Raw genomic sequence first — 11,203 nt, forward strand, 5'->3', positions numbered from 1 at the left:
CCTTCTATCCCATTTATTTTTTTTTTCATCCTGTCCTGTAGACACAACAGAGTGAGAGTTAATCTTTCTTGAGTGAGGTTCATCCCCTTTTAGACAGTTATCAATGTCAGCATTGGATACTTTACCCTTTCTTCCTGTTCTTGACAGTTCATTTAGAGAACAATTTAGATTTTCCAGAACTTTCTGAGATCTGCCTGATTTGGAAATAACAATTATCTGTAAGTTTAATGCTGATTCACATCAGTTGTATTTATAGTAGGGCCAAACTACACAGATGCAAGACAATGCATTATAGGGCATGCACCAACCCTAGCCAGAACTCTTTTCATTCAGAGACAAATGCTTGCCCCTGGAGTTGGGGTAGTACTTTCTATACACAATGGTTGAAACGTTGATGTAGTTGAATCCTAATATTACAGATACATATATACATATTTATTTTAAACATAAATATGGGTGCTTATTTACTATTTGTATTTACCAAAAAGAAGTAAGTAATTCATTTCTTTCTGTATATATTGGGGTTGTCTACCCTTAAAGTATTTGAAAAAAGGACAGAAGAGGGGACTTTAATGGCAGTATATGGGTATATATATCTAAATAAGTTACAATTATTGTTCTGTAAAATATTCAGAAAGTCCAATAGATATTCTTTGCTCTGCACTGGGTATGGTAGCTGCTTGTTGATTCAATAGAATATAGTGCAGTATTTGGGATATAACCAGTCTCCTCTTTCTGTTCTCTAATAATAATTTATTGTACGAAGTACAAAATGAGTGCTAGAGGTGAGGAAGCATTTAAAATGTCTAGACTAGGTAGAAGGTACTACTTTAGGTATCCCAGACAAGCAACTTGTATATCACACTGGATATGCTGAATTGTACATATTTCCCAAATAAATTCTGTATTCTGTGCTAATTGTTAAATTCAGGTTTATCAAGTGTAAAGGCATCTAGTCAACAAAGACACTAGCTAATAACAAAATAAATATTTTAATAATGCAGACATTGCAAAACATAAATATTAAGATATTTCAAGAGCCTATTTAATATCTAATATACTCCGGAGACCTAATAACCTTCTATATTCCTTAGATTGAAAAGTCACTAACATAAGCTAATAATTAAGACTGTTTTTCATATTTGACAAATGTTTTTCAAATACTAAAAAATCACCAACCATCATTTTAAATTTGACTTTAATTTCTGTAATTATTTTCTGGCAACTAATATGTTTCTAAAAATGTCATACTTTAACAATGCAACCTTTCTCTATACATTGACAGTTTCTCAGATCAGAAGGGACGGAAGAAAAATATCAATGCTAAGAGGCATAACCAGCAATGGAAGTTAGGTTTGGATAATAGTTGGAAATGTCCCAAACATCTCTATTGGTATCAACATTTATTAAAGGACCTGCATGCTTCCAAACACCAAAGTGAAAGGGGCAGAATCAGGTATTCAATGGTGATGAATAATCAACCCATACTTCTAATAGGTTTAAAGCTTGAAATCCAGGTAAAAATGCTCAACGCACAAATCAACTGCACATATAGGAACTGTCAAAAGTATTTGTCTATCCATCCATCCAATTCTGAGGTTCACACAGCCCAACCACACAGCACAGTCCTACCTATCTAATGTATCTGCAGTTACACCATCACCTTCAGATGATAACTGTATTTGTCATTTCTTATTTTCTTCATGTTCCTTGCATTGTATTAGACCTGCCTTCTTAAGCTGCTTTCTCCCTTCTAAACTATTATCAAGGCAAACTAATAAATTATACATATGTAGACTCCTCATATCAAGTATAGTTTGCAAGTAATAGATATACTATGGTATATTGACAGTAGATGGTATTATTGAAATGTTTGGTCTGCGGTACCGTTTTCCTGGGGCAGTTCTGCATAAAGAATCTGAAATTGCTGCTCCAAGTCTAGAGGATAAATATGTGTGGAGTAATTGCACTAAAAGATTTTGGAGCACAAAAAAATGGAACATGGTTATTATATAAGCAGACATATAAGGCCACATATATTTTAGGATAGTATATATAGCAGTGTTAAATATTATTGAAATAAATCGAACTGAAATGCAGTGAACCTTGCACTCCCAAATGCCCGTCAACAGCTCTCAGGTATAATAAAAGGTTCCCGTTGAGAAATGTCTAGTTCTGCAGCCTCAGATGGTATTCCTGTGTACGTTGCAGAAAATGTTTTTGCTCAGCAGTTATCAGCCATTTTGTTGAAGTTAGAAAGTCAGTTTAAATTTTTGTATGTGTGAAAATGAGGTTTCGTGTTCAAGAGAGCTTGTACTGAAAAAAATAACAAATTGCAAGCCCTAGAGCTAGTAAGAATTAATAAAACATGATCTTTTTCTGATTTTTTTTCAGTCTGTCTACCTAGTCTATTCTAGCAGTAGTATTTGAGAATGCCCCATTTGTTTCTCAAATATCTATGTTCCGTGGCCACCTTCCATTGGGATGAATTTTAACATGTTCTACCAATGATAGATGTTTTGTTCCCACAGTAAAACTGTTTACTTTACTGACATTGAAAATTCATAATGTAATAATGTAATGGACATTTCTCTTCAAACTTTTCAAAATTCATTAAATAGTCCACTGGTAAATATGCAGCTGAAAGACTAAACAGGCAACAGGGGAAACTGTCAGAGGTACAAATTTCCCTTAAGTAATGGAATGGTCCGAACTTCACTCATATTCATCAATGAGAATAAAACCAGCTCTTTAGGCTCCAGCCTGAACTCACTTTTACTGCTAAAACTGTTCTATTAACTGGAAAAAAGTTAATAGAACAAAGAGATGTATAAAATTTAACTTAAAATTGCACTGATATGAAACTGAGCCAATCAAATTCTGCTAGTATAGAGTTTTATTGCACAGTTTCAATTCCTGTGATTTGCATAAAAGTTGAATGTTCTGAATCTTTGTCCATCTTTACAATTTAGTCATGGAAAAAACAACAGTAAGCATTACAAAGCTCCTGTGATTAATAGCACCACCATTAACGGGACCTAATAGACAACCACCTAACAATTAGAGATATTAATGGGATGAAAAAGGTAGTCCAAGTCCACTTTACCTTGGACCAAAGGTTGAGACACTTTGATAAATGATTTAATATATAAAATGCATTTTATTAATTTCCATAAAACAATTTAAATGATTATAGTCCTCTAACTTTCTGGAGATGGAAAAGGGCGGCGTTTATTAGCACAAATAGTTGGTCAAAGAACATGACCCTGTCAGACTATTAAGAATTAATGTACCAAGTTTACCATTCAGCTTTATAGAAGACAATTACTTTTAAAGCAAGTTGTACAATAACACCAGCTATTTAGTAAAGATATTTTGATTCACCTAATCTAGTATTGTCATCAAAATAGTTAGAAAGGTCAGGGGTACTGGTGACAACATGTTTAAATAAAGAAAGTTAAAAAAAATGCATCTGGTTCTTCCAAAATCCAAGATAAAGTGTAGATGGGAAAACACTTTTATTATATTTGGTGGGGAAAGCAATTTGAATCATTTTCAGTTTAACAACTGTTTTTTTCTTAATTTATTTGGTGCTACCCTTTACATGTTTACATTATCATTCATTCACAAACTGATCCAAAAAAAATATTGTAAAGTTTGTGGTGTAAAAGGCAACAATGTGTACCTTACACATATCATTTTAAATAGGGCTGTTGGGGGATGCTCTAAACTGGTCCAATTTTCTTTTTAAATGAAAAAAATAAATAGGTGTGCTGAAGTCCCCTTTACATTTAATCCAGACCAATTTCCAAACATGTGCACCCATTTCCTGTCTATATCAGACCTAATTGCTTAGCTTAACATTGGGTGGTTTCTATAGTTTGAGGGCAGGATATCTTCTGTACAACCTGTCCCTAAAAATGGTTGAGAAGATTTGTGGGTGATGACTTATGTCCTTTAATTAGGGGGCCCCCAGATTTCTCCCTCAACACCCAAGGGAATGAGTACAGGAGCCACATCACATGACACACGTCAGATGATTCTTGTCCAATTATCACTTCTGGGCTTGTATCGGATAAGAATCTGACGTGTACACCGCTCGTCCAACGTCATTCATGGATCCGTCCTGGCGGATCCACGAACGATGAACGGTTATAATATAATTAAAGTGCAGCGGGGTGCTGCTTGCTAGTTCTCCCCCCTCCCCTCTTTATAAAGCAGAACAGTGCTGTATGTACAGCGCTTGTTCCTGCATCTTTCAGTCTTTTGTCATTGGAAAGGATCGTGAAAGATCAATACAAAAAATGTTATTAATGTTGTTTTTTTTGTGCAGCTGTGCATTTATGGCAAATAATACCGGGGAACAATTTTGAACAATTTTTTTGTTGAATTTAATTTTTAAGCCTATTTACACTAAAATAGGTATGCTTACTCTGAAAGTGCAGTTTTCTTCTATCACGTCAGGTTTTTTTCTTTAACGCTTAAAATAATGCGATTACTGTAGCATGGATTTGTATAGGCTATTCATTTACATGCAAGACAGTGTGGTCAGAGGTTGTGCACTGCTCCACGTAGTGAATAAGCAAAATTTATTTTTCTACTTGCACACGTATTTCCTTTCTTTCAGATCATGTCTGGCTCTGCTGTTTCTCAACATAAGTGCCTAAACAACCCTAATTCACTTCACTATTCCCAGTCAAAGTGCGAATATCAGCACATTTGTAGAGCAAGCCAATTTGGCATATTTCTAGGTTAAACTTGGTGTTTAAGCTCGCTGTTTGGCTGGTGAAACAAGTGGCTTTTTGGTCAGGTGGAGTTGGGGGAGAGGGGACTGGTGTTGTGTGTTTGGGGGTTGTGTCTGCTTGACTGTCAGTTTTTGGTTTTTGTTTTAAATAGCTTTTTTTTTCCTTTCTTTACTAACCTCTAAGGAGGAGTGGTCAAGGTTTCACAGACTCGCCTTGATCTTGCCCACCGCTTGGCTGGTGAAACAAGTAGCTTTTTAATCAAGTGGAGTTGGAAAAAACAGGAGTTTGAAAACAAAAAGAGTAAAATTCTTAAAGTACCTATAAACTGTAAGTAAACTTTTATAACTCCTTGTAAACAAACAAACATTGAAACTGGAAAGATGAGTGGTAGCAAGGTGGAAGGTTTGGTTCAGTGCACAGTCTGCTATATGTAGGCACAAATGGAGCAACAGCTCCTAGGTGAATACTGCTGTGACAGATGTGAGCAAGTCAATTTTCTGGTATCTCCCTGGAAAAGCGCATTGCAACACTGAAATTACTGGATCACCTTGTAGAGGTCTCCTGCTCACTGACCAGGCAGTTAATGGCTTAGATGTGGAGGGGTTAATCAGGATGAACGTGTAAGGAGTTGGGGTAATGTAACTAGAGGGAGTGGTAGGGGAAGGCCAGCCCTGTGTTTGAGCACCCCAACATGTTTGCAAAGTTATGTGAAGATTTGCAGGTGGCAGACCCAGTGGTGGCAACTCTAGATGTTACTGCTACCCCTAACAGCGGAGAGAGCAGCCCATCTAGTAGTGGTGGGGAGGGAAATGCAGGAAGGAAAGGAAAAATGGTAGACATAGGGGATTCTATGATCAGGAGGATGGATACAATAGTTTGATGCCGGATCCCTTCAACCAAATGGTGTACTGTCTCCATGGTGCCAGGGCTCGGCATGTGGTGGACCGAGTGGACAAATTACTGGGAGTGGGTAGACAGGACCCAGCTGTCTTGATCCATGTTGGAATCAATGACAATATAGATGGAAATTTTGGGAACTAGGTTTCAAGTTTAAGAAAAGGACCTCCAAGGCTATGTTCTCTGGAATGTTGCCTGTGCCATGCGCAACACAGGAAAGGCAGAGGGAGCTTAGACAGCTAAACACGTGGCTTAAGTCCTAGTGCAAAAAGGAAGGGTTTGGGTTCATAGAGCACTGGGCTAACTTTTCATTGGGGTACAACCTATATGCCAAATATGGTTTGCACCTAAATGAAAGGGGGTCTGCTGTGCTAGGAGAATGATTTAGGGGAATAGTGGAGGTATATTTAAACTAGGACAGAGGGGGGTGGGACAGTCAAATAAGGTGGCAGAAAGGTTAGTCAGGGTTCAGGCACTAGTGGAGGATGGATTGGGGATAGTTGGGCGAGGGTTATGGATAATTCTAAGGAGCTTCCCATGTTACAAACAAACATTGGATTGTTCAGTACTAATTGTACTGAAAAACAAAAGGATTTGGCAAATAATGATGGTAAATGCAGCAATAGTTTATTAAGCCTATTCACCAATGCTGGAAGTCTAGCAAACAAGATAGGGGTGTTGAAAGCCTTAATGAGTGAGGAGGATTTTGACTTTGTTGGCATTGCTGAATCCTGGCTTTGTTCTTGACTGGGCTGTCATGACTGGGCTGTCAATATTCCTGAGTATTCTCTCTTTCATAAAGACAGAGTCAAACGAAAGGGTGGTGGTGTCTGTCTGTATGTGGGAAGTGATCTAAAAGTGAATGTGAAAGAAGAAATTGCGAATGAAACAAGCAATGAGGTTGAGGCATCATGGGTGGAGTTGAATGTGGGGATGCATAAAACACAATTAATTATTGATGTCTGCTATAGGCCCCCCAGTGCTAAGGAATAAATAGAAAATCAACTGCTAGCAAAGAAAACGCAGCAGAAAGTGGAAGTGTTTTAATCCTGGGAGATTTCAACTGCCCTGATATTGACTAGAGTAATGGCACTACAGGAACAGCAAAAAGGAGGACATTTGTGAATTTAATACAAGATAATTATATGGTACAGTTTATAGAAGCCCCAACAAGAAATGATACTCTGCTGGACCTAGTTCTTTCTAACAACGCAGATCTTATATCAAATGTGCATATAAAAGAGAATCTAGGTAGTGACCATAATTTAATTTATTTAATGTAAGCTGTAAACAGAAAGATAAAAACATTTAATTTTAAGAGAGCAAATTTTCCATTATTAAGGGCGGCTCCTTGTGACTTGGACTGGGAGACAATATTGTCCTCAAAGAACACTGAACAGAAATGGGAATGTTTCAAGTCTGTTCTAAAAAAGCACACTGAAAAATATATTCCAATGGGTAATAAGTTTAAAAGGCTAAAGTTAAAACCTATGTGGCTCACAGCTGAGGTTAAAAAAGCCATGAGGAACAAGAAAAGGGTATTCCAATAATATAAAAATGAAGGATCACCTACATCATTTGAAAATTATAAAGATTATAACAAAAGATGTAAAAAGGAGATAAAATGTGCAAAACTTCAAAATGAAAGATAGGTTGCAAAGGGAAGTGTGGCAAACCCCCCAAAATGTTTAAATATACTAATAGCAAAAAGATTAGATCTGAGCATATAGGCCCCTTAAAGTATGTCACTGGGTTGGTAACTGGGGATAAAGAAAAGGCAGATTTATCAAACACTTTCTTTTAGCTCTGTGTACACAAAGGAAATAGTCAGGGTCAAGTCCAAATTCATAATAGCAATGTCACTGCCTTAAATGTGTCAGAATGGCTCAAAATTGATATGATTGAGAAACAGCTGGGAAAAATTAAAGTTGACAAAGCACCAGGACCTGATGGGTTACATCCATGTGTCTTTAAAGAGCTGAGATTGGTTATTTCAAAGCCATTATTTCTAATTTTAGAGACTCTTTAATCACTGGCAAGGTACTGATGGATTGGAGTAGGGCCAATGTTGTTTCTATCTTCAAAGAGGGAGCAAAGTCATTACCAGGTAACTACTGACCGGTTTGTTTAACGTCCATAGTTGTAAAGGTCCTAGAGAATTTGATAAAGAACCACAGGAGTTCCTGCTAGAAAATAATATTATACGTGATAGTCAGCATGGCTTCAAGAAAGACTGAGGTTGTCAAATAAATTTACTCTCTATTTATGAGGAAGTAAGTAAACAGGTGGACAGTGGAGTAGCAGTTGATATAGCGTACTTGGACTTTGCTAAAGCATTTGACACTGTACCCACAGACGGTTAATATGCAACCTAGGGTCAATAGGTTTAGAAAAGTCAATCTGTAAATGGATAGAGAACTTGCTTAAAGACCACATCCACAGAGTTGTAATTAATGATTAATACTCTGAATGGTCCAAGATTATTAGTGGTGTACCCCAGGGTTCAGTGTTGGGATCTTTACTGTTTAACATCTTTGTAAATGATATAGAGTTTGGGATTAAAAGTATCATTTCTGTGTTTGCAGATGACACCAAAATATGTAATGGAATTAAGTCCATACAGGATGTCTATAATCTATAAGCAGACCTGGATGTACTGTTTGATTGGGCAGCCAAGTGGCAAATGACTTTTAATATAGATAAATGTAAAGTTATGCACTTGGCAGCTAACAACATGCATGCTTCATACTGTCTAGGGGGAATACATTTGGGGGAGTCAGAAATGGAAAAGGATCTGGGGGTTCTGGTAGATCATAGACTTATTACCAAGCTGCAATATCTAAAGCTAGCAAAGTACTTTCTTGTATTAAAAGAGGAATAGATGTGGAGGGTGCAGAGATGTAGACATAATCCTGCCCCTGTACAAAGCATTGGTCAGACCACATCTTGAATATGCAGTCCAGTTTTGGACACCAGTTCACAAAAAGGACATTGTGAAACTGGAGAGAGTGCAGAAAAGGGTAACTAAACTAATAAAAGGATTAGATGAGCTCAGCTATGAGGAGATATTAGCTCAACTGAATCTATTCTCCCCTGAGAAAAAAACTTTTAGGAGGGATATGATCACCCTGTATAAATATATAAACAGTCCATATAGAGAACTATCTTCCCAATTATTCACTGTAAGATCATTTGAAAGAATAGGAGGACACTCTTTGCGTCTGGAGGAAAAGAAAGTTTAGGCTCCGGATAAGGAAGGGATTCTTTACTGTAAGGTCTGTGAAAATATGGAATCATGTCCCTCAGGAAGTAGTTTCAGCAACTACTATAGATTGCTTTAGGAAAAAGCTGCATGCTTTTCTGCAAGCACAGAATATAACTGGGTATTAAGGCTTTAAAGTAAAAATAACAGTGTCTGTTGATTCAGGGAACATCTGATTGCCTCATGGAATCAGGAAGGGATTTTTTCCCCCCGTTGAAGCAAATTGTACCAGGATTTTTTTTTTTTTTTTGCTTTCCTCTGGACCAACTATGTCTTATAGGGTCTTATATCTGGTATATGATTATTTCCCTGATGGTTGAACTTGATGGACTTATGTTTTTTTTCAACCTAACCTACTATGTAACTATGTAAGATAAGACTTGGGCCCCTCATAAGATATGCAAACAGCGTGTCGAGGGTTTACGGATGCGGAAAAAGGGAACACTTGATAAGATGCCATTGGTATACCTATGGTTTGGCGAGAGCCAGGAGATCATTTCAGTGACTGTTATTTTTGTATAGTGAAAACTAGTGTTGGTCGAAAAGCTCACTATTGGATTCGGCAGCTATTCGCTCGAATATAGCAAAAAAATTTGGGTGGTCGAACATCCAAATTTGAACACCATTAAAGTCAATGGGAGGGAAAATTCGGGTTTTTTTCAGCTTCTACAACCTCCAAACAGATGTAAAAAGATATATTGTAAAAAGGATACATAAAAAGATACATTATAAAAAGATACATAACACTATTACATACCCCTGGACTTCACATGAAGATTAAAGAGCACTGGAACACGGAACTGACGCTGGATTAGCACAGCGGGACCAGGTAAGTGGGGATTTTAGTGTAGGCGAAAAAATACGGGGTTATCCAAAAGAGCAAAAATATTTAGTGCGAGAAATTACGGGCTTAGCGGTTGGGGGGTTAATGGAGGAATTGGGAATTCCAATCTGTAACTCAACTCAATGGCGACTATTCATCGATAGCTCAAAGTGGAGCTTAAAGTGTGTCCTCCTTCACAATGGCAATATATTTGGGTCAGTCCCAATTGGCAATTCAGTTTCTCTTGTGAAGAATATGCAGACATAAAGAGAGTCATTGAGTTGTTGCAATATCACCAACACAATTGGGTCATCTGTGTTGACCTTAAAATGATATGCTCCCTTCTTGGTCAGCAACACGGATACACCAAGTATTCCTGTTACCTGTGCATGTGGGACAGCAAAGCTCGTGAGAGGCATTGGGTGGAAAGGAATTGGCCTCCAAGATTTGCCCTAAAACCAGGTGATCCAAACATTCTACATGAGCTACTTGTTGATAGAAAGAAAATTATATTCCCACCTCTACACATGAAACTGGGTCTGATGAAGCAGAACTGAAGGAGACTGTTTTAAGTACCTTTCAAGCACCTCATTTGTACCTAGACTGTCATTTGAAAAAAAAAAGGCCAGTGTGTTTAATGGTCCACAGATTCAGCAGCTCATGTCGGAAGTCGAAAAGAATGCGTGGGTAGCATTCAAAGCCATTGTCAAGGACTTTCTTGGAAACACACAAGCAAATAATTACACAGAAATTATAATTGTAATTGGAGAGCTACAAAATGCTTGGTTGCAATATGACCATCAAGGTGCATTTTCTGCATAGCCATCTTTCTAACTTCCCGGAAAACCTTGGTGCAGTCAGTGATGAGCAAGTTGAATGATTTCACCAAGATTTGAAGGTCATAAAAGGACAGTATCAGGGTAGATGCGATGTACATATGATGGCTGACCATTGTTGGAGCATACAATGGGATTGTCCTAACACTGAACACTCCAGGTAAAAGCTATAAGTGCTTACCCAAATAATTTTAAAATGTTTTACTGTACAAAAAATGTCATAGAGTAGCAATAAATCCTTTTTATGAACAAAAGAAATTTAAATAACCAGTACATTCAAGTTATTATTTTATTATATTTTCATTGAATGTAAAATTTATGTTTTTTGACAAAAACAGAGGGTACCCTGTATCGTAAAAACTGGATGTGATAGCAAAAAAAACACCCAAAAATTTGTAAAAAGCAAGTGTAAGATTTAATTCAACAAAAAATGTGTTCCCCAGTGTAATCAAGTGACAAATGAGCAATGTTTACCAGCCAAACAACCAACATTACATGATAGTTCCCCAATGATGCTCTAATACGGTTCCTGCGTTATTTCAGCACCATCCATGGAATCTATCATTGACAGTTTCAGTTTATTGTAGAAAAATATTTAATTAAATATTTATATTTAAATATTTACTTTTTATATATTTCT

The sequence above is a fragment of the Pyxicephalus adspersus genome, chromosome 11 (assembly GCF_032062135.1).
Source record: "Pyxicephalus adspersus chromosome 11, UCB_Pads_2.0, whole genome shotgun sequence".
In the NCBI taxonomy this organism is placed as follows: Eukaryota; Metazoa; Chordata; class Amphibia; order Anura; family Pyxicephalidae; genus Pyxicephalus; species Pyxicephalus adspersus.